The sequence below is a fragment of the Sminthopsis crassicaudata genome, chromosome 4, assembly GCF_048593235.1.
Source record: "Sminthopsis crassicaudata isolate SCR6 chromosome 4, ASM4859323v1, whole genome shotgun sequence".
In the NCBI taxonomy this organism is placed as follows: domain Eukaryota; kingdom Metazoa; phylum Chordata; class Mammalia; order Dasyuromorphia; family Dasyuridae; genus Sminthopsis; species Sminthopsis crassicaudata.
The window spans coordinates 188,966,835-188,991,626 of NC_133620.1; the positions used below are offsets into that span (position 1 = coordinate 188,966,835).

Sequence of the window (24,792 nt, forward strand, 5' to 3'; positions counted from 1 at the left end):
CAATGGAGACAGAATTGTTAGATAAGTCAAGTGAAGAAAGATTTATGATGAGAAGAAACGGCTATCATCAATACTCTCAAAATCTGCAGTGAGGTCAAGAAAAACAGTGCCATCAGATTTATCAATTAAGAGATAATTTGAGATAATAGTTTAAATAGAATGACCTGGGTAAGTGACAAAGCCTCTTTGCAAGAGTTAAAAAGTGAATAGTTAGTGAGAAATTGAAGTCAGCAAGAGCATCCAATCTCTAGCAGCTTGGACTTGAAAGGAACAAGATATTTCTTGTAGAGATAGCAAAAATAAAAAGATTTTTGTTTTTTAAAGAATGAAGACATGTTTATATAACTGTCAGGAAAAGACCAAGTACAAACGGTTGGGCATGGATGGTAGTGTTAAAGATGGGAATAGAGAGAGAAAGAGATGGGTAAGTATTTGGGCTAATTCCATAGGAGACAATATGATATAGGATCATTGACATGGGAAATGCTTTTAACCTTCTCAAGGAGAAGAGCTTGTCTTCTTTAGAAGATGCTGTCCATAAGGAGTTTTACAACCTATGACTTTTTTTTCCCTTAATCTCATTAAAGAAGAAAGAGGTTATCTGCTGGAAAAGAGAAGATTGGAAGAGAGAGTTTAATAGAAAGTCAATCAGAAGAAAACAGTATTTTCCATGCAGTATTAAAAGCCCAGCTGAGTTAGATAACGTGAATTTATGATAGATTCATTAATTACATTACTTTCTCTAATGGACTTCAACAGTAAAGAATTAAGTATGAAGCAAAAAATAAGGAATTAGGCTAATGGGATGGGATGATGGGGGAAGAAGAGACATCACCTTGGGGAAAACATGAAACTAAACAACTGACTTCACTTTATCCACCTTTCTCTTCTCCTGGATCTTTTCTCTAGCCAGTTTCTATCCCTGAACTCCTAAGAATCACTGGAGCTTCCTACAATAAATAGTACAGTCTCTTCTAGATAAGGTGATTTATTTTTACTGGCTCATCATATAGTTAGGGCTGAGGAACTTTACTCTGGAAATGCATTTAAGTCTCTATTTTGATGTTAATCTTCTATCTAAAGGACTTGTTGACTTCAGTCTACTTTTCCACATTACATTCAATCTCTGCATCTCTGAGTAGCAAAATAACTACCAATGGAAATCTTAATCCTGGAGTTTCTTACTGATCCCATGCTTCTCTGGGATTTCTATATTTATCCATCAATGAGATCTGGATGCCATCTGGTGATTGACTGGTTGCATTACTAGTATAAAGTATGTCACCATGAAATATTAATCATCTGTCCTTTAGTAATTTAAATGTTTTTCAAGTTTCATTGATGAATAATACTGTTTTGATCCTAGGTGTGCGTGTACTATCTTCCTATTAACCTAGACTACTTGACTTGTGTTTTGTGGTTGTGAAATCTTACTCTTTCTTCCAATTTTAATTTAATATTTGTAGTATGAACCAAAAATTGAGCCTTCCCCACTCTGGTTCTTATCAGAGATATCTGATAACAAAAAAATGTACCCAGTCTGCAATGAAATTTGTTATTTGTAGGTCGTATGATATCTGTCAATGGGCAATTGATTCAATATCAAGTTGGAGGAAACTGTTGTGCATTAACTGCAGTTGCTAAGAATTTAATTTAATCATTATATGTGAAAAATTGTATTTTCTGTATCAAAGTTTCTGCATTTGATTTATAATTATGTATGATTTACATTTTATGTGATACCATAATTAGTTAGAAAAGAAGGAAGATATTTTCAACTTTTTCAATTCCTTGAAAATATTTTCCTAGATTTGAGCTTTTTTGCTTTCACTATGAACTGAAATCTCCCATGGTCAATTTCTAGGATTAATTTGTCTCATTTTCTCTTTTGGATAATTATTGTTCTAGTTGCATAGAAATTTATTTGTGAAAAAGGGTGGGAAGGGTTATAAGGCTTCTGGACATTTTTGGAAGCTTGAAAACAATTAGCTGTTTGACTGCAAAAGTTATAAATGAAATTGAATTTCAAAAAAAGGAAAGTCTTTGCAGAGGAGAGTCAATCTCATTACCATGAGCTATCCACCACAAAGTTTGGTTTCTGAGTTAGTATCAACTCCAGATCTGGACAGCAGATACAAAAAGACTATTTTCCTTTCTGCTGACCTCATTATCTCATGGGTTGCTAATATTACCTCTGAATAGTTGCTTCCTTTATATTGATTTTTATTGATTTTCTATCCCAATATAGAATTCAACAAATATGCTAGTTCAGGGAGATTTTTAAAAGGTATCCTTTTTTAGCCTCTTTTCTGTTTAGCATGATCATTGTATCACTAAAGAAAGTTAACATATCCAAGTTGTTGCAATGTTAATATACCAAGGGAGCATTTGCTAAATAAATTTCTAAATTGTGACCTTGGTTTCATCATGTACAAAATGATAATAATAATACTTTTAATACCTACTGCATGGGATTGTTATGAAGAACAATTGGAATAATAGATGTAAGGTGCTTTGTAAACCTTAAAGTACAATATAAGTATCAGCTACCATGGCTAGGCAAGATAAGAATACAACCAACTCCAGATGTTTTTTATAGCCAAAACAATTGAATGAGAATGTGTTCATTCGTCTCATTGTGTTATAGCCAAGGAAATGTTGTCCTTGAAGTGGGTAGAGATTTGTACCTAGACCCTAGAATTCTTATGCTCTTTCTTCCAACTTCCAAGATTATAGAGGATTCCTACACATCTAAGGTATTCCTTTTGGCTCTCCTATCCCTAATCATCATCCCTCTTTCATATTTCTCACCTGGACACTTTTTCTTGGACTTATTATCACCACCATTCCTTCTTTCCCTTATATTCCCCTAATTCCCTTTCCCTATACCCTTCATCCATTCAAAGCCAGACATGACTTATTCAGGTTCAGGATAATTAACTAATCTGGTAAATTCATTATACTTATGAGAAATAGTGGCTATACCTAAAGTGAGAATAAAACATTGGTTCAAATCCTGCCTCAGACAATTATTAGTGATGTGAACCCAGACAAGTCAACTAACCTCTCAGCTTGCTTCCTCATCTCTAAAATAAGGTTATATTGAATGATCTCTGAGGTTCCTTCAGCTCTGCTTCTAAGATCCTATAATAATATTTGCTAATAGAAGAAGGAAATAGGAGTTCCTCAAGACTCTCCTTATAATTTCTAAGTCACAAATGAATTCTAACAGGGACATTTTAGAGACTATAAGATAGTATAGTGACTAGAGCCATGAATATGGAGTCTTCTAGACTCCACATTAGGCAAGTCTCTTCACTTTTTGGGACTCAGTTTCCTTAAATACAAATTGGGTACAATGATAATGGCACCTACCTTCTAGATATATTGAGAAAACAAAATGATAATATATAAAGGGCTTTTCAAACTTTAAAGTATGATATAAATTCTAGCTATTGTGCTATTTATTCTAGCTATAAAGCTACTATTTGGTCTCCCTGAGTTAGAATAAATTGAATAGAATAGTAAAATTGTCTAAAATAATATAACTGAATTTGTTATTCAGTCTCATGAGCATAAATTGAAATATGGGGGTCTTGGAGAAGGGTTTTACAGCATAATTCCCCCATCGAAGACTTCTCTATGTCTCATAGGCATAGGCAGTGTGGAGGTGATAATGTCACCATGGTATCACCAAACCATTTCAAACTCTTGAAAATTATATCAAGCAGAAAAACTTCAAGTCAGGCTAATTGATAGCAATCCTGTGACTTTCATCTGCTGATTAACATAGCAAACTTGAAAAATGCTCAACTATGAGGGAATGACTAACTTTTTTTTAACCAGCACAATTTATGGAATTGGCCTCTGTGAATAAGGAAGCTATCTATCATGATGGAGGAAGTACTCATACTAACGAAATCACCCTTCTTTTCAAGTATCTTCAGAAAGGTAAATTCCAACAATGTTATCCCCAAATGACCTTTCTCTCTGATATTACTATGTATGCCCTGCCTTAAGAGGAGGTTTTGATTTTTCTAATATTCACCAGAGAAGATCTTTTAAAAAAATACTAAAGCAATTATTGTCCTATTGAAGTTTAGTAAAGGATACTAGCAAGAATGGGAAGATAAGGCATTTTCTCTAGGGTATAAAATATTTCTGATGTTTTAAAATAAATAGTTTACAGAACTGAAAACATTTTTTTTTAAAAAACCATGAATTACCTCAAAACTTCTTTTTTAAGTCTCGTGCTGCTTATTGTATATGCTTTCAGGAGTGATTCATTGCTCTGACTTTTCAGTCCATTGATATCAAAACCACTTTGTTTAAATGTTTCTCTGTCCCATTGTTCAGCTGGCAATATGGAAAGTCCTGTGATAGCATTTGAAATAATGTGCCCATGAACCTGGAATGTCCTTAACTTTTTCCCTTCCTGGTGCAGTTGATACATACAGTCAAGCAGCAAATGTTTTAGGATTGTTTATGAACCTTCTAGGTCCCTTTCATACAAGGATTTAACAAAGAGAGTCATAAGCTTTGAAATGCTGTTTTCACTAGAGGATATTGCAATCCACAATTGTGTTTGTGTTTCCTTTCTAGTTCCTTTAGAAAATGACTATAATTACATCAAGTAGAGAGTCCAGATTATATGCACAAAGGGCTTTTTGCATTTCAAATTACAAAGACATTTTTGTCTCTAGTTTTCTTTTATGTGTTTAAGTTAGAATGGCAGTTTTAGCCTTCATTCCGTAGTGAAGGAACATTTAAAATCCATCCTTCTCTATCATGCTATATTCAATTCATTTGTACCTAATACTTTATGTTGGTATAAACAGTTGTTGTGAGGTTTGAGGTAATTTGGAAATGTTTATGTAGGAGGTTAAAAATAAACCCACCTTAATAGTAATAGTAAATTAAATTAGTAACTAATATTTACATAGCATTTTATGGTTTTGAAAAGCACTCTCCTCTCCAAAGCCCTGTAAGATGGGCAGAATAATGATCTGAACCACAAAAAAGTTACTTCTATGAATTACTTAATGTAAACTCACCTCTGAGAAAGATAACTGCTCAAGAGATCAGAAAACTGTTTTTGGTCAAATCTGATCAGAGTTCTAGGGTAATAATTACTAGAAGCTAAAATTTATATAGTGTTTTAAGGTTTGATGCTACAATCTTTGTGAAGTAGGTGCTATTATTGCCCATATTTTAACATATGAGCACACTGAGACTGAAAAAATGTAGTTACTTATGTTACTTACTTCTCTCAATCTCTCTCTCTCTCTCTCTCTCTCTCTCTCTCTCTCTCTCACTCTCTCGTAACTAAGGCAATGTTTAAATTTGTATTTTGCTGAGTTCCAAGTTCAGTACCACATTTTCGGCGCTATCTAAATGCCTTCCAAGACCTAGAAAAACTAGGCAGGAAAGAATTTTCTTCCTCATTGACAAAGGAAACATATGAGAGAAAAGGCTGTGCTCAGGTTAAAGATAAAGACAGAAAAAGACTAGAAAGTGATAAGGGGCCAAATCTGTTAGTAAAAGGAACTAAATATTTTAGGAAATGCAGCTAAGTTAAGTTCAGTGAATAAAATATAAATGTCAATTCATCTATTTCTGAGCATGAATGTGAGATCTATAGATATAAAGGATAATTAGCTTTCCCAAGGTTACATAGGCACTTAAGTGGCAGAGCTAGATTTTCAACCCTGATTCCTGTATACTGTGCTGCATGCTCTAAACTACTTATCTATATCTAATATATACCCAGAGACTTATTCAAATTGCAGCTTTGTGCCATGATGATAATATCTACATGACCCAGTACAGAGTAAAGTTTCTGGAGAAAAATAAAAACCCTGATCCCAAGATCTCAGATTTTAGATAAATAACAACTTTGAGTGATGATAATGTAAAGGTTCCAAGAAATTTTCTGTTGGAAATATTTGAGTTAATTTTATCACTCCTCTTTGTTTTTTGTTTTTTGTTTTTTGGGGGTTTTTTTGCACATTCTACCTAAGCTTTATTGCAAAGTATACAGTAATATTTCAGGTAGTTCTTAATGGTCACAAACTATCCTCTTCCCATAGGAGAACTTATTTAACCATTTGGCGTTAGGTATGACTATGCATAAAGAGAATAAATTATGTACATGATATATAAAGTATATATATATATATATATTGAGAGAGAGAGAGAGAGAGAAAGAGAGAGAGAGAGAGAGAAAGAGAGAGAGAGAGAGAGAGAGAGAGAGAGAGAGAGAGAGAGAGAGAGAGAGAGAGGTATACATTGGAAAGAAGAGTGAATCTTAACTTATTGTTTCATTAGCAAAAAAATAACAAGATAAAATCTTCCTCCATTAATACAGAGCATATTACTCAAATTAATGTTTAAGTGCATATCCTAAAAGAATGCAAATATATTATTATTCTAAAGGAAATAGAACTAACATGGAAAATTTGATATCTAAAGTTTAAATCATAGATTTTCAAAGTGAATTTTTTTTTTTATCATCCTGTCTTTTGATTTCATCGTAGTTTCCTCTGAGTCCTTCAGCATAAATAAGAGCTGACTGCACAGGCTGTATGTTATTAACTAATTGTATTAATTGATTAACTGATTGTATTAAAGTTGGTTTATAAGTGAAATTCAAGATGCATTTCCTTAGAGAAATAATGTTATAAATTCTAGTTGCATTTTCAAGTCAACCCTTAGAATTCTACACAATGTCACTAACAAGATTATTAAATACATGAAAGAAAACTGTGATTGGAAAAAGCGCTTTGGAAAATATAATGTGAAAATATTTCACAATACTCAAAGTGCTATATTAAGGTCAGTTTGTAGTTGTAGTCGCAGTAGTATTAATGGTGGTGGTGGTAGTAGTAGTAAAGTAAATAACAATAATAGCCTTCATTTCTAAGTCTGATGCAACAAATTATATCTATTATATGTTGAAGAACAACCCCCCCAAAAAAAGTTCCTGTACAAGAATCTTCTGAACCTGAGCCCTAAATCTTAGGACTCTCTCCAACACTGAAGAGACCAGCAAGCAGAATGGGAAGAGAATATCATTCAGTAACAAAAGAAAGCCTGGACAGCTTTCCTGGTTCAGGAGGTCAGCCCATAAATAGTGTCAGAAAAAAGCTCTAATCACAAAAATAATATATTAATAATGTTGACATTATCAAGCACAAAGAGTTGGAGCATAAAAACATAGACATCATTCGTAGATACGCTGCATGTAATAAAACCACCGATTTGTATTTAACCTAGGGATATCCATTTCTTTGAGTGATTTAAATCTAAGTTATATGCACATTATTTTGATGAGGAAAGGGAGCTCACTAAACTGTTTTCCCAAGAGCCACCTTTACTTTTCCTTTGTCCTCCAAAAGACAAGATTATGTGATTTGAGTAGCCTGGACAACTTAAAGGTGGCAGCTGAGGTTATAGCAAATAGCAGTGGCTAAAGCTTTTTTTGGTATAGGGCCAGCATCTGTCTGTACTATCTCAATATTTTCTCTTCTGCTATAAACTGAGTAACACTTCTTCTTCTACAGTATGTCATTTCTTCCTAGTATGGGATGTTAATGATGCTTCAAGGAATAATTGCAAGGAGAGACTATATACTTGCCTTTAGGAGATAATGAAGGATAGAAAAGCCTGGTGTACCATAGTTTATGGAATCAAGAAAAGTCAGATGTGACTGAACAACCATAAAAGTTTAAACTACCAGAGAAATCTTTTTAACATGCCAGAATAACTAAAATAGGCTAATGAAATTAATTTCATCTTTTTTTTCTGCATATGAATGAAACAGAACATTGACAGTGTATAAGACCTAGGCTCTCAGAGTTTTACTTTCCCCATCGTAATTATCAGAGCTCAAGTTTGAGATGTTCAATTCAATCATGGAACATCATAGCTGATTTTGGAATATGTAACGGCAAAGTCCTAGATGAACAGGACTCTGAGAGATTCTTCAAACTTTTGAAGATCTGAGAGATTAAAACCTATATCTATACAGGCTGATTTTGTGATTCTTTTCATTAATTTTTATTTGGAACATTGAAAGACCTGAAGAAGGAAAAAAAAAAAAAAAACAGTGAGTACCAAAGATCCATATATTAAGGATCCTAATCAGAGAAAAGATAAGAAATTCTCACAGTGAAATCTATGAGATAATGAACTTATAGAAACCTATAGACTCTATTCCATTTCAACAAAACAACTGAGATTGATGAACAATAATTCAATGAGAAGTCTGATCTGTTCTGCCTTTAAGATGTTTTCCAATGTCTTCCATAAGGATTTTCTGGGTCATTTTCTTCCTTTGGATAACTTGCATGTGAGGTCTATATTTTTCACCTTTAGAAAATAGAAAATTTAGAAAATTATTCATTCAATTAACAAATATTTGAGCATCAACTATTGTTGCCTTAATTCTTATTATATTATGTTATTATAGCAGTGATCAAATTCTAAATCCCTTAGGTGCTGCCATAATTACTATCTGTTGGCATTTATTGTGGGACATGAGTGAAGAACAAATAAAGAATAGATCTAATGTCTTCTCTTAGGAAATTTACATTCTGAGGAAAATTGGACAATTTAAATGATCATTCTGTCTCCTTTTTACTCTCCCCCCTTCCAATCTTGTTTATGTTTTATCTGATATTGAAATTATTTGTGCATAAATCAAATAAGAAATTTCGGGATCCAAAGCTGGAACCTTAGAATCTAAACAAACCTGGAATCTAAACAAACTCAGTTATTTTGCAGATAAAGAAACTCTCTCAGCGAGTCTAAGAGACTAACCAAACAGCACAAAAATAGTGTTAAAAGGCTAATCCAACAGGACATTAGTAGTGAGTGTCACAACTGGTCTTTAAATCCAGATCCCTTAATTTCATACTTAGTACACTTTCCATTGCTATATATTGTAACTGGATGTAGAGACAAAAAGACCTAATTTGAATTCAAATTCTGCTACTTAACTATCTCTGTGAACTTGAAAAGTCTCAGTTCTTATTAATAAAATAAGGGAATTGGACTAAATGAACTTTAACTTCCTAGAATTTAATGAAATTTGGAATTGTATATGATTTACCAAACACTTGGAACATATTTTGAGAAACACCTTTCCAAGACCTATCATGTCTCTTCAGGTATGAAGTCCCCATTCACGGCATTATTTGTTATTCAGTCAGTTCAGTTGTGTACAGTTCTGGACATGTAACACCATGTAGTGTTTTCTTTGCAAAGGTACAAAATTAGTATTTCCTTCTCCGGATCATTTTACAGTTGAGGATACTGAGGCAAACAGGATTAAGTGACTTGCTCAGAATCACACATCTAGAAAGTGTTTGAGACCAGATATAAATTGAGGTCTTGCTGACTCCAGACCTGAAGTCTTTCCACTGTGCTACCTATTCAGCAAACGTATTTTTCACTGGCAGGTAATGGGTCTCTCCCTGGGGATCGTGTTCTTTAACCTTTTTATGGAACATACTTGAAGGAAAATTTAATGCATTGAGGTAACAAAGTAATATATCGACTTCTTACATTTTCCAGAATAATTTACTTTCTTGCCTTCATCTTTTCCCCAAGAGTAATATAGAGCCTTTGATTATTGTGAGCAGTTTTTGAAGTACTTTCAGAGAGCTCATTTTCACACAAATCAAAAAGTTATCATCTTAAATCATTGTACAAGTACCTTTGTGATAGGTGTTTTAAATGTAGGTGCCGAAAGTATGTAGAACTGAGCTGGAAAAAGTAGTCAAACATTCTGAAATAAATGTGTTGATAACATTGGCCTGCAATTGTCAGTGTTGCAGATGCAGGCACTTCAACATTTTTTTCATCTTTCATGTCAATCTTCTGTATATGTATGTGTGCATGAGAGTGTATATCTGTTGAATCCATCACCATCTAAAATATTTCAATCCAGCATAAAATTGCTTGAACAATTTTTACATGACATATGTTTTTATATGTGAGAAGTTTTTTTTAATCTAAATGTGATATGCCTATATCTGAGATATTTTTCATCTATTTTGCTTTTGTCAGAAAGAAATGAAAATGATACAGATAAAGACCAGTTAGAGAACTCTATTTTGAAGTCACCCAGACATCATCATGTATAAAGCATGTACTATTTGAAGCATTGTGGGAAGAATTGGGCAGGGGAAAAAGTGAGAAAGTCAAAAATGCAGCTTTTGCTTTCAAAAAGTTCAAAACTCCAAAGAGAGTAAAACTGAAAAAAAAATATCAAAATTTCTACCTCCTTTCTCCATTTACTCATCTAAGGGCTTTGAACTATATTATCTTGGGGGGGGGGAATGAAAACAATCCCCAAGAATTCTTTTTTTCTTCTCTCTTCTTCCATCTTTCTGATGTCTTTGCCCACTATCACCTCCTTCACTCCTTCTTTCTTGCCAAGGCAAGTACCATTCTGTTTTTTCTTCTCCAGAAAACAATCCCTTCTATGAATCTCATTTTATCACCAATCTTCAATATCTCCCTATCTTTTGACTGCTTCCTGCTGCTATTAAAGATTCCCATTTTTCCCTATCCAAAAAAACTCCCCAGATTTTTTTGCATAATTTAATTACCCTGATTACCTGTCATAGTCTTTCTATCTCTCCTTTCCTTCATAACAAAATTCATTGAAAAAGCTTTCTATAGTAGGTGCCTGAATTTCCTCTCCTCTCTCTTCCTTCTAAGTCCCATCATCATTCAATATAACAATCATCTCTTTATTGCCAAATGTAATGGCCTTTTCCCAATCTTTATCCTTCTTGAAAAGTCTTCAGCTTTTGACATTTGCTGGCATCTCCTCCTCTATATTCTCTTGTATGTAGATTTCCATTATATAGTTATCTCATAGTTCTTTCCCTACTGTATTACTATTCTTTTTCGTAGTAATCTTACTCTAGGTCATGCACACTAACTATAGGTATTCCTCAAGCGTCTATAATGGATCCTCTTTTCTGTTCATAGTATCTTGCTTGGTGATCACATCAGATTATAAGAGCTCAATTACTATATTTATGCATCTGATTCTTGGATCTATTTACTCACTTGAAACCTTTCTCCTGAACATCACCAACACCCTCTTGAATATTTTGAAAGGGATATCCTATAGATAGCTCAATTTTACTTTGCCCAAAACAGAACTCACTATATTTCTCCCCAAACTCTTTGCCTCTTTTTAACTTTTTTTGTTAAAGGCATAACCATCCATTGAATCTCCTAGACTATCATCCTTGTTGTCATCCTCTACTCCTTACTCATACTCACGGAAAATATCCTGTATGTTAACAAATCACTTTGCTATAAAAAGCATTTCTCATTTATGCCTCCATTCTCTCAACTCACACAGTTGTCACTTTGCTATGTGCCTTCATCACCTCCTGTGTGCTCTATTGCAATCGAATTCTCTCTCTTCTCTCTTTAATACAGCCTATCAAAGTAATTATCTTAAATCACACATCTGACTGTCAATTCCCTCTTCATTAAATTTTAGTGGTTTCTTATTACCTTATTATTTCCATGATTAAATATAAAATCTTAGTGCCTATACTTTATTCCTCTCTATGTACTGTATGATTAGCACTGTCTTTATTCTTCCTCACACACAATATTCCATCTCTTACTCTGCCTTTTCACTGGTTGTTGGTCCCCCATGAAGAAGTCTTTCTCTTCATTTCTGCCTCCAAGCTTCCTTTTCTTCCTCTAAGATCCAACTCAAATCTCACTTTCTATATTTTCCCATCCCATATCCCTATACCATTGTTAGTCCTTTATCACTTAGATGGAAAAATGTTTGTCTTTTGTCTCCCCCAATGTAACATAAACTGAGAATGTGGACCATGTTTTCTTTCCTTTCACTTATTATGAATGACAATTTCCCTCTATGTTTAATATTCTATATTACAAAGATTTTTATTGTATATTACAAGGCAATGGCAGGTAGGTAAGGCAGTGAGTGGAACACCAGGCTTAGAGTCAGAAGATCTGAGTTCAACTTCAGCTTCAGACACTTAATACCTTTGTAATCCTAAACAAGTCACTTAAACTCTGTCTGCATTATATTCCTCATCTTTAAGATAGTTATAATATTAGCACTTGGTTGTTGTGAGTATCAAATGAGATATTATTTCTAAAGCCCTTATCATAGTGCCTACCATACAGTAAGCAGTATATAAATGTTAGCTATTATTATTATTAATTATTTCTTCAAGGAAAGGAGACTCACATTAGACAAGTTTCTTATTTTGCTTGAAAGTGATTTGTTTAGTGAAATATTATTCATTATTTTCTTAAAATATCTTCACCTATCATGGAGAATAAGAATAATATTATCTACTCTGATTTTTCTTAAGGCAACTGTGCTCATTTTCAAAATGTATATCATATAGAAGTGGTTTTTTTCCCCCACAAACCCACTAAAACACTCATTACTCTGATAGAGTAAAACTATATATTTATATATAACCAAACAAGAATTCTGTAAAATCCCAGAGGAAATTGCCTCCTACAAATGCCTAAGGCACTTTGCAGCTAGTTTTCAAAAAACATTAGAATTGGGCTGCTCAAAAAAAGCTACTCAGTTATGAAATATGTATTGACTTCACCTACAGTGACCAGTTCCCCTTGCTTCACATTCTAGCTACTCTTGCTTCCTTCTAATGCTTTATATAGATTGGTAGACTGAGGAAACCTATTAAAATATATTAAGATATTAAAATTATCTATTTTTAAAGAATGGGCTAATTAAAATATTTTCAATTATGAATTTAAATTGTTACTAGAAAAAACAGTATACTGACTGGAAGTCATCAGGCCTTGGTGGAAGTCATTAAATCTGGATGTCACTTATTAGTTATCTGACCTTATTAAAGTTTTCTGGGTGGAAAAAAAAAAAACTTTCACACAAAAAACTAGAAAGTTTTGTATGAACTGTATATGATGTATGAACTGATACAGATGTGAGTGAACAGAACCAACTATATGAATATTATATCAATATTGTTTTAAAAATCTAATTGAAAGAGTTAAAAACTGATTAATGAAGTGATCGATTATGAGAATCAGTGATAAAATATGCAACATATCTCCTAATAGAGAGGTGAACTATGCAGAATGAGACACACAATTTGTTTTGCTTGTGTATTTGTTAGAAGACTTTTGATTCTTCTTTCTTTTTCTTTTAATGAGGCATACAGAGAGGAAAAAATATCCTTGGTAACATTTTTAATAAATTCAATTTAATTTTAAAAAGAGAAAAAATAATTTCTTATACTTTTTTGGCATTAGTTTCCTCATTTGTAAAAAGGGAGTAATAATACTCCAGTAATATCTCTTTTAGGTGTTGTGAGAATCAAAGACAATACATGTAAAAGAAATCTTAGGTGGCACAGTGGATAGAGCACCAGCCCTGAAGTCAGGAGGGCCTGAGTTCAAATGTGTTCTCAAACACTTAATATTTCCTAGCTGTATCACCCTGGGCAAGTCACTTAACCCCAATTGCCTCAGCAAAAAAAGGAAAAAAGAAAGAAAGAAACTTTATACACAGTGAAGTTCTAAAACTCTCTATAATAGTAAGGTATTAATATTTATTCATAGACTTTCATTTGCATATAAATAGTCCTGCTGTTTAATTTATATTAGGTTCTAGCACATCCTCAGGGGCAGTGTGGTATAGTAATAAGAGCATTAGTCTTACAATCATAATAACTAATAACAATACTTAGTGTAATTTTTGTATCACTCAGGAAAAGTTCCTAATTTCTCTCTTTTCTTATCTGTAAAGACAACATGATCACATTTATATAAATTATCTCCTACTGTTGTCATAAAGAAAACACTTTTTAAATCTTAAAGTACTTTGGCATCGTTACCATCATCATTAATTAGTCACAGACTGTCCTAAGGGAACTGTTTTTTTGAGTAATGTTATATAATATTGAACTTTACAGTCATGCCTTCCTTTGCATCATGAGAGTAGTCTTTGTTATATTTATGAAAATCCCCAGTAGCTAAAAATTTATTCATGCTAACTTTTATTATTTCCAATTTCAAAGATCATCTGCTTTAGGTGACTTTAATTGTTTAGCTTAATATTTCTTGAACCAATATTTGTATTTTTCTAAGAACATTTAGAAATAATGAACACTTATGTGGTATTAATGAAAAAGATATATACAATACATTAAATGTCAAGTTTATGAATTTCATGAATCCTTATATGTAAAACTAGGCATATAATGTTACTATTTGAAATGTTCCAATAGTTTTCTGCTGTCATCCCAGTAAAGTTCAATGTTTTTCTGGCATTCAAAACCCTACCTACCTTCCAGTCTTAATTTCTTTAGACCCCATCCATATAGTCTATCTCTTTTATATATCCTCTACTTTTTTGACTGTGTATCTTTGGTCATAGCATACTCTAGACATAGAATATTTTTCTCCTTCAAATTTATATCTTTGTATTGCCCCTCCTACTTTAATGTCAAATTCAAAGGTCATCTGTTCCAAAAAGCCTAATCTAGTCCCCCCAATCAAAAACACCATCTAGCACCATCATGACTTGTGCCTCCTGGGAACTTTACCCAATTCAAGAGTAGATCTGTCTTAAGAACCGGAGGCTAGGAATTTTGCTTAAGTTATTTGTAAAAGACCTGTTTCTGGGCTAAAGTTGCATAATTGGGAGAACACTAAGTGCATCCCTGTGATCTATTAAGTCTGGCCTTGACATATCCTTTTTTTATTTAACATATACTTTTAAATAACATTACTTGAGATAAGAAATGGTCTAGCATAATAATTCACAGTATGTCAAAAGACAGTAACGATTAATTGCTGAACTAATTGTACAGATGCTTAAAAGACAAGAAAATATAGGCTGGAATTGGGCCGCAAAGGTTTTAAAGAGAAGTATCAGCTGTGTGATGGAGGATGAATAGCCATTTGGAAAAGTGGAGAGTAAGCCATTGGCATGAACAAAAACAGACAGAAAAATAGGTAACAGTGAGTAAACCTGCTTATCTAAAGTAGGTGGTTTATAAATTTGGAGAGATCCGTTTGGAAAACTAACCTGAACTCATATTTGATGAAAGGTTTGAATACTAGGCTAAAGAACTTTGGCTTAATCCTGTAGACAACAAAAATTATCAGCTGATGAGCAGAGGAACTGACATAATGAAAGTGATATTTGGGGAAGCTAGGTGGTGCAGTGGATAGAGCACTGGCTCTGGAGGCAAGAGAACCTAAATTCAAACTTGGCCTTAGACACTAGCTGTGGGATCCTAGGAAAGTCATTTAATCCTAATTCTCTTTTCAAAAATAAAGTTTAAAAAAAGAAAGTGATATTTTAAAAAGATGAGTTAGGATGAATTAGAAGAGACAACACCAGATGCTGGCTGACTATAGAATGCATGACCTCAAAGCAAACAGTTTACTATATAGGTTATACAGATTTGGAAGAGATCATCTAGTCTACTTTCATTTTATAAAAAAGGAAATGAAGCTGAGATCAATGAATTTAATTCGTCTAAGGTCATCCAACTGTTAAAATCATAGAAAAAAAAATCAAGAAAGATCCTCCAACTCCAAATCTGGAACTTTCTCCACCATGCTATCCTGCTTCATTAAGTTAGGGAAGCTTTTCCAATAATTTAGGCATTAATTGACAAAGTACCTATATTAGAGTGGGGTCAATGGAAAAAGGAAGAGGCAAATATGAAAAGATTTTGAAACAAGAATCACAGTGGTTTTGGTTAAAAAAAAAAAAGAATTATGCTAAATATTAGAATCTTAAAAATTTACAATCAGATTATTCTTCTGCAGTTTTTGATATCATAATGGTCTAGAGGCAATAGTGGAAGAGTAAATAGAGTCCTAGGCCTAGAACCAGGAAGTTCTGGATCCAAATACCTCCTTTGTCATTATTTCTTTGAGAAAATTAAAAGCTTCTTATGAGACAAATACCTAACATATGTCATATGTGTGTTATAGGTTAGGATCTGGGTTAGTAGAAAAAGATGCTAAACTTTATAAAGTCACAAGTCACACTGCTAAAGGGGGTTCCCTTTCCTTATATTGGCAAAACTATGTTAATCTATACTATCCATAGTAGTGACAAAAAGTGACTACACCACCCTTTTCCTGCTACAAAATAAGAACCCATTATCCACAACATTGCTCTAAGCAGTCATTATCATCACTATTACCTAAAATCCATTTGCAAATTTTTCTTTGCATACAGTTCTCTTCCAATGTCATCAGGCATGTCTACTAGGGAACATTTTTTTTTATCATCATAGATGCAGAATTGGAAGGAAATTTAGAGATCATCTAGTCCAACTCTCTTGTTTTATTAATGAGTAGAATAAGAGCCAGAGGGACTAAATAACCTGCCTAGTAAGTGACAAAATCAGATTTCAATATCAAGTTTTATTAGTTAATGTTGTTTTCACTACTTCAGATAGCAACACTTGCTCAAGTTAAAAAGGAGACTATACCCCACCTACTTCAATTACTACTTCCTTGACCTTGATTTGGCTTGAGTTTACAAGCACAGGGCACATTACAGGTAGACTACTTGTTCTGATTAATAGAGAAGGTACTAACTTTACATAAATTTGAATTATGCAAATTCAACTTTAAAGAATTCTGAAAGAAATCTGCATTCCAAAAAACAAACAAAAGTTCTATGTTAACTTTACTGTACAATTCTGTACTCCCTCCAGTCTCATGCCTGAGTTTGATATTTTGCGGCCTTTCCACCACCCCACTACCACCATAAAAATAAATAAATTGAGAAAAAATATTAAAAAAAACAAATTCTCCAAATGAAAGCAGTAGACTGCCACTGAGGATTGACTGAGCCTAAGACTTGATGCCTCTAGATGGAGAAAGCAGATTTTTGCCTCACTTGGCCCATCCATCCAAGTGTCAGACTTTATTGTGAATCTTTCTTACGTGACTTCCAATATTTCTGTCACCCCAAAAAATTTCCATTTTCTTCCTTTCCATTTCAGTCAGGCCTCAACCTCCCATTTCTTCATTCTCCTGCTTCACTCTTGTAGTCATTGAAATCTATGTGCTTCCCCAAATACGAAGAGCAGCTAGATACTTGATTATCAACAAAGATTTATTTTCCTTGTCAGGCATTGTACCATCTCCTACATAACTCATTTAGTGAAGATGTTACCATTGCTGTCTCCATGTAAGAACTGAAGATGGATTTCAAAAAAAGTTACTCTTGTTTACATATGATTGTTATAGTAAATACTTCTGAAGTAGAAGAAAATACTGTTGCTATATAAATACAGAAGGATTAAAGAAAATATTATGTTATAGATGCTTTATTTTTGCTTAATATGGTATAGTATAGCACTATCTATATGACTGAAAAGTAAATTTTAAAATTTTAAATTTTAGCCTTCTTGATTGGTAAGAAGCATTACACCACAGTTTGTCAGTGTGATGTCAGAAATGATTTTTATAATATATATATATATATATATATATATATATATATGATAATATAATTGATGAGAGAAAAATAAGGGGGAAAATGACTTTATAAAAGCATCATGACTAAAGTCCAGCCCCTCTTTAGTCAGCTTTTCAATGCAATTTTGACTTAAATGTTAACCGAAGTTAACTGAATTGTTAACTAGAGATGAAATGTTAAAAGGTAGTTTTGGTAAGCCAAAAAAAAAAAAAAAGACTAACTTTAAATTTACTTAATGAACTTCTTCAAAGTAGGTTCCATCCCGATTTCAGGTAACTAATGATTGGATTTTTGTTATTGTTTTAGACTTAACAAGTTGCTGATTACCCCAGCAGTGATGCCTCTGTTACTCAGCTGCATTCCTGGAGTCACTTCAGTAGTCTCCTAGGCAAGTCTTGAAGCCTTTGGAATTAAAGACAGGATCCAAGAAATCCATTCTTCTTTGTATGTTCCCACGATATAGATGTGCAGGATTTTCCGAATGATCATACGGACACAAAGGTTAGTGAATTATGTAAATAACTCATTCTCTAAAGTGCTAAACTTCATTACAGTGAATACTTAGTGTATATTAATGAAGTAGTCCCAAAGAGGAGAAGGTTATTGAATAGTGATCTTTAGAATCATGGAAAAAATGGCCCCATTTGTGCATTTCCATAGCATGGTAAAAGAAAGATTAGAAAGAAATAAAGTGATTTCTGTCTACTAAGTTGAGAATACAACTGAATAAGGTAAAAAGTGCTTTCATTAGTGTTAAGACTAGTCCCTACATCTATTTTACTGAACTAAATGCTTCTGATGGGACCAAACTATCAACTTCTTTTTTAAAATTATTGTGGCCAGATAATTCCCAAATATTTTATCTCTCCTTCACAATTAGATTATTGAGTCCTTTCCAATGAACACATCCAAATGATTATTCTCACTTTATTATCCCCTGACTAGTCTACCTTGCAGGGTGATTTTGTTTATTTAGACATTTAATGTAATTAGATCTACTTCTGAAAACTATTTTGACTAGACAAGTGTGGTCCACATCACTGATTGGCTAAGAGTGTACACATTTTAGAAAACTTTGCCCCTTTGTTTGAAAACTCAGTTCTTTGTGCCAAAAGGATGGATTATTAGTATCTATAGTCTTCTCTTCACAGAAAAGTACTTACAAAATATGTGATGTATTTAGAGACATGCTATAATTCTATTCACTAAAAACAATAAAGGCCATTTCCACACATGTTTTATTGACTATCAATTGGTTCTATGTAAAATTTTCTGAGTAGCAGTATTCTTTTTCTCATTGTTGCCTAAAGATGAGCTAAAAAATTAAAATTAAGTTGGACCTCAGACTTGCAATGATATCCTGGTGTTGAATGTGATATTTGTTGTGATGATAAATGGTCTCATCAAGACCCTTTGATTTTAGCACAACCTTGTAAGCATTATCTTTCTCTCAATTCACATAAACAATTCTTCATATTTTATAATGTTTCTTGTTTATATGGAATTAGGAGTCAGAAACCAATCTTCTCTAAAAGAGAATTGATATCCCCAAAGCACAAATTTATAATAGTTGATGGCATTTATAAAATGCTATAAAGTTTGCAAAGCTGTTTATAAATATTCTCTCATTTTATCATCACAACAACCCTGAGATGTAGGTGCTATAATTATCCCTGTTTTATAGATAAGGAAAATAAGACAGGGAGTGGTTAAATGACTTGTCCAAAATTAAATAACTAGTAAGTGTCTGAGTCTGGTTTTGAACGTTAGTCTTGATGTTTCCAAGTCTGATAATCCATCCACTGAACAATCTAGGAGCACTTTTACAAATAACAGCACCATTACAAATATAGGAGGGAAATCAAATGTATCCCTGTTTTATAATATATTTTATATATGCCTGTTTTCATCAATCAAAATGAATGATGATATAGTACTCAATTAACAATGCAGATTATTTCTCCTCTGCATGTGTTAACAGAAATATATACCAGCTCTGATTGCAAAGTGTTTTCAGACAAGATGGTATAATATGGTAAAGTCTGAGCAATTTTTCACATACTGATTTATTTTGACTTTTTAAACTTCAAATAAGTCTGTGTTGCAATATTAAATGTAATTCTGCTGTATTTTTCAATGTCAGAGATGTTTGTTTGTTTTTTTTCTTTTTCTTTTTTTTTCTCCAAGAAAGCAGATAAAATAGAGGTTGAGACAACATCCTCCCATAAGCAATGTTCTTTATTATCAGTGCCTTTTTTTCAGACTGTGTTCTTAAAATATAGTTCCCTAAAGAAAGCTTACTAAGTAATTTCCATGAATTTGATATGTATACACTCCTTGACTGCTTAGTAAGTAAAATCTGCGGAAAGTAAAATGAGTTAGGGTTTTTTTTTTCAACAAAATTGATCACAATTTTTAAAAAGATACCTATGTGGGTATTTGAACATTAATTATGGAACATATTTCAACCTTTGAAATCTTCTCACTTAGGTAGACAAAATGCTTTTTGGACAGGAATCTATAGGTATGAGGTGCTAAACATGAATAAAAAGAAAAATGAAAGGTATATGATTACTTCCTTCTAGAAATTTATAATCTAGATTAAAAACAGTTAACATACAGATTATATGGCTCAAAGCCCAATTCATATATACAGAAGAAAGTACATAGATTGTATGTGCATATATATATAATGTGAAGGAAAGATATGCATTGCTATCAGGTAAACTCAAGTTTCTATCTTTGAAAGATTTTGAAAGCTAAGAATGTAGGGTTAGCTCTTGGGCAAGGCCATTTTTGCTATGATTATAGGTTGAAGAATACATTCTGTTGAAGGCCACAACAACAGTTTTTGTATATTTGTATTCTTAGAATTTCTCTATGGATAAAAATATACAAAAGAGGATAATAATCTCTGTTTGGTTACTCTTTACAAACATAACCAGTGAAGTTGAAAGTTCATTTTCTTGTGTCTTGAGAATGTTGGAAAATTAAAGAATTGAATTTATCATCCTCTCCTGAATGTTAAATTGGAAACTGAGGAAAGAAATTATCCTTTTTTAGGTGAACCTTACCTGAGAGGAATCCTCTAATTTTTTCATCCTAAAGCTAATGAAAAAGACCCATATTTCTTCTATCTCTTTCTGTCTCTCTCTCTTACATATGTGTATATGCGTGATTGTGTGTGTTGTTGTGTGAATAGTTAGATACATGGTTTGTATCTTTGGGATTAAAACGATCAAGGCAAATGTATCCATAACTTTCATTGATAGGACAAATTAGCCATTGGATGATCTGAACTTTTGCTCAAAAAAAAAGAGTAAAAAAAAAAAAGAAAGAAAGAAAGCTGCCTCTCTCTTGGTTTAGTAGTACTTGGACTCTTTCTACAATAGAGGTATAAATACTTGGAAATCAGACTTTTAGCAATCTCCATTCTGGTAAACCATTATGAACCTAGAAAAAGAAAAAGAAAAAAAGAAAACAAGTAGCTTCTGAGCAGCCAAAATCACTGTCATGGAGTCCATAAACAAAAGCCTGTATTTTCTACCCAAAATGCCTGTAGATATATATCATCTACCAACTTTTTTAAAAACAGATTTGTGATATCATTGGCATAGGGAACACTGACACATAACTTTAAGAGAGTTTTTTGACAAAGCAAGAGGTTAGGTGACTTATAGATATCTATATTCTATGTCACTTTACCTGAATATAAAACAATTTTGGATATCTGTCCACAGCAAATTAGAAAGGGTAGAACTGGAGGATATAACAAAATGGAAGTAACAAAATAGAAGATAATCTGATATTATATATGGAAAAAGGAAATAGAAAATCATTCTAATATCTAGTTAACAAATACCACCTATTTCACAGGACAAAATGAAATGAAATAATACTAGTAAAGCACTTAGAACAATAAATGCATGTAATAGGTTGTGGTTGTGGTTAAGTTGTTTCATTCATATCCGACTCTTTGTGACCTCATTTGAGATTTTCTTGGCAAAGAAACTGAAGTGGTTTGCCATAATTTTTTTTTATATTATACTGATATATTACATTGACTTGGGGATCTATCTATTAAAAGTCATTTGTTGCACATTATAATAAAGGACTGAAATCACAAAGATTTCCTTTTCATTAATCAAAGATAATTTTGAATTATCATGATCAATTACTTGAGAATTTTATGCTAGATAATTCCAATACAATATCAAGAATTCTCCAACTCTAATTAGTTTCTTTCATTTAAAGGATAATTTCACATGTTTGGTTACATTAGTGTTAATTTGCTTTTGTTACTTCAAATCTCCAGTGGAACATATAGTTAGTCTCACCATTATTACTACCAGCTGTGGTTGGCCTGTGATTTTGTTCATTCTGTCTAAATTCCAAAGCAATTAGCTCTTTCGTTTAATGACAATATTTGTTAATGAGTTTTGGGGGCCAAATTCTGCTAGTGGACAGTAGGTGGTGAGTCTAAAGATAGACTATGGCCCTTTTGTTCCAAAGTATAATCTGTGTAATTTGAACTTAAAAAAAATTTCCTGAATATCTTTTTGGAAAATTTGAAATTATTCTGTCTTTTGTGGAAGTTTCATCACTATTTTAAAAAAAACAATAAAGGAAAATAGTCATTTACAAGGTAACTGTCTTATCCTATAACTAAGTCCCTTAAAAGTGCCATGTTATAAATATTCTGAATTATGAATATAATAAGAGTAAAAAAAATCATAGATGAAATTTATGGAATCAAATAGTCCCTACCTGATCAATATTGTATGTTTCTTGTCGTCTAATTTTGTTATTAATCTTAACTAGAAATCTATCTAATACAATGAATCATTGACAACTCTTTAATTTTGAATTGTTTCATTGTATTAAAATAACATTGGAAATTATATAGTAGAAATAGTTATCAATTTGAAATCAGAAAACCTGGATTATAATTCTGATTGGGACAACAAACATTAAGTGGCTTTTAGCAAGTTGCTTAAAATAATATCTCATAATTTTAGCTTCCTTATCTCTAAAAGCTTGGACTATCTAAAGCTTGGAATTGGTATTAGCTAATATTTTTCTAGATCTAAAATTATTGTGACTATAATAGACTGAGAGACTCATGGCTTTAAATAATTAAGATTCTAAATACCATAAAGGTCATGAAAATTTTAAAAAATAAGCCCAAAATAGGTCTATTGAAAAGTATTTGAACTGGTATTTGAACTGTTAAGAATTTTGCTTTGGTGATTGGGTGTTTGTAGCCAAGAGAAGAGAAAATTTAGAGTAATCTTGATAGTTATCTTCAAAGACTGATGTTTGAAAGCTTTGAGAGAGAATAGACTTTTTTTTGTTATTCTGGAAACAAAATAAGAGAATGCGAAATAGATGTTGGTACAATATTATAATAATAACTTTATATTTCTATAGCACATTATAATTTGCAAACATTCCTCATAATAACCATATGAATTAGCTCGTATAAATATTTCCCCTATACTCACTTACCAAGAAGCAGCAACAGGCCTCAAATGCAGTTTTAATTTCAAGTATACAGGTTTATCTACTATACCACACTATCTCCCTTAAAGGAACTAATTGTCCTTTTATATTATTATAATTGTCCATTGATGGAAGTCTACTTTGAAGAGCCATTATTCCCCAAGAGGCACTTTATGCCTAAAAAGATAATGAAAGTACTAATGCCAGACAGATCAGAAATCAACCTGAATCAACCATTTAACCTAATCTTTCTGAGCCTCAATTTCCTCATGTATAAAATAAGTTTGATGATACCTGAATAACCTGTCTCACAGTATTGTTTCAATGTAAACTACAAACTATAATGTAAACTACTATAGAACAGATGAGATACTTTATTATTGTGATACAGAGTAATAATGAGATACTAGATATAATAGGCATTTGTGTTTGTGTGTGTGTATATGCTATCTTTCTTTTGGATCTGAACATGTTTTGATTCCTCAGATTGAGAACTGATGCTTCTGCAGAGAAGAGACAGTCTTTAGGCACTGAGGTTTTCATCTCAAAAGAACTGAAGGTCATTTCATTCTATATTTGTGCCATTTTTGCACTGAAATACCTCCCTTATCAACTAATTATGTTGTTGCTTTCATTCATTTCTATAGATCTTTACAAAAGCTACTTTGTTTACTTCATCAGTATTTCTCATGGTGGGAACATAGACAGTGATGAGAAGTTACTTCCTCTATATTGTGGCTAGATAAATCACTAATTCCTCTAAAATTTGGGAGCTTTGAGACAAATGACTGTCCTTATCTACTTGGAAATACTTTGAGATAATGAGATTATTTATTGACAGTTTGAAGACTAATTCAGTGCTTTATCAGACTTCATTATCAACTTGGTCAAAAATATGGGATCACATTTGCAGATAAGGTAATGTGCCCAATGAGGATGATTATGCTGGGGATAGTTAGACATATGAAAGAAGTATTGGGTTAGGTCATTGATATATAGGGTTCTAATTGGTTTTTACTGAATCTATGAAATTATCATTCCAATCTTTTTTGAGCAAAATGCATGTGAAATACTGCCTTTCCACAATCTTACTGTCTAGTTGGGATTCAGTTTTCTTTCTCATTGCATTGATGAACAAACTCTTACCTTTTCATTAGACTTAGTGATTGGTTAGCATACAAGTAGACTGTAAGTATCTCAAATTGCTTCAGAAAATAAACCTAGGAATTTTTCTATGTTGTTGTTTTATACTCATCTTCCAGTTTGACAATTCTTAATACAAATTCAATTTGTTTTAAAGATAAAGTAGTTTTCTAGTAGATAATGGGGAAATGTTATACCTATTATGAAATAATTGATTTAAGGATTGGTCAGAGACTGAACCTAGTCTAAGGAGCATCCAGTGAAGAACTTCTACCAGGATAGATCAGCACATTTCCTGCAATTCATAGTCTGAGAAGGTTGTCTACCCCCAAAAGGTAAAGTGACTTACCCATTGTTATGTACTAAGTATTTTTAAGAGGCTAAACTTGAAACCATGACTTTCTAGCTCTGAGGCTTATTCTCTGGCCATTATGCTACATTGTCTATCAGTAAATAATTAAGAACATAAAAATTATAAGCAAATCAGTTTTTCTTTCTTTTCATTAAGAGGTAATTAAAAATCTGTTTCTATTAGAGAGAGAAGTAGATGGAGTAGCTTTCATTGAATCAGGCATTTTATTCAAGAAAAAGTTATTTGACTTAAAGAAAGGTAGGAAATC

The 24,792-nt window shown here is 32.5% G+C and overlaps 1 protein-coding gene across 2 annotated transcripts in view; it reads left to right on the forward strand.

The window, feature by feature from the left end:
- HS3ST5 (heparan sulfate-glucosamine 3-sulfotransferase 5) overlaps positions 1-24,792 on the forward strand; it is a 301,119-nt gene that overhangs the window by 113,769 nt on the left and 162,558 nt on the right. The window contains exons 1-2 of one of the 2 annotated variants that reach the window (XM_074310055.1): positions 2,275-3,951; positions 17,834-18,028. The gene's annotated coding sequence lies outside the window, so the exon portion shown is untranslated. Of the gene's footprint in view, positions 1-2,274; positions 3,952-17,833; positions 18,029-24,792 lie in introns of those variants that run through there. The other variant, XM_074310054.1, reaches the window with a different exon arrangement.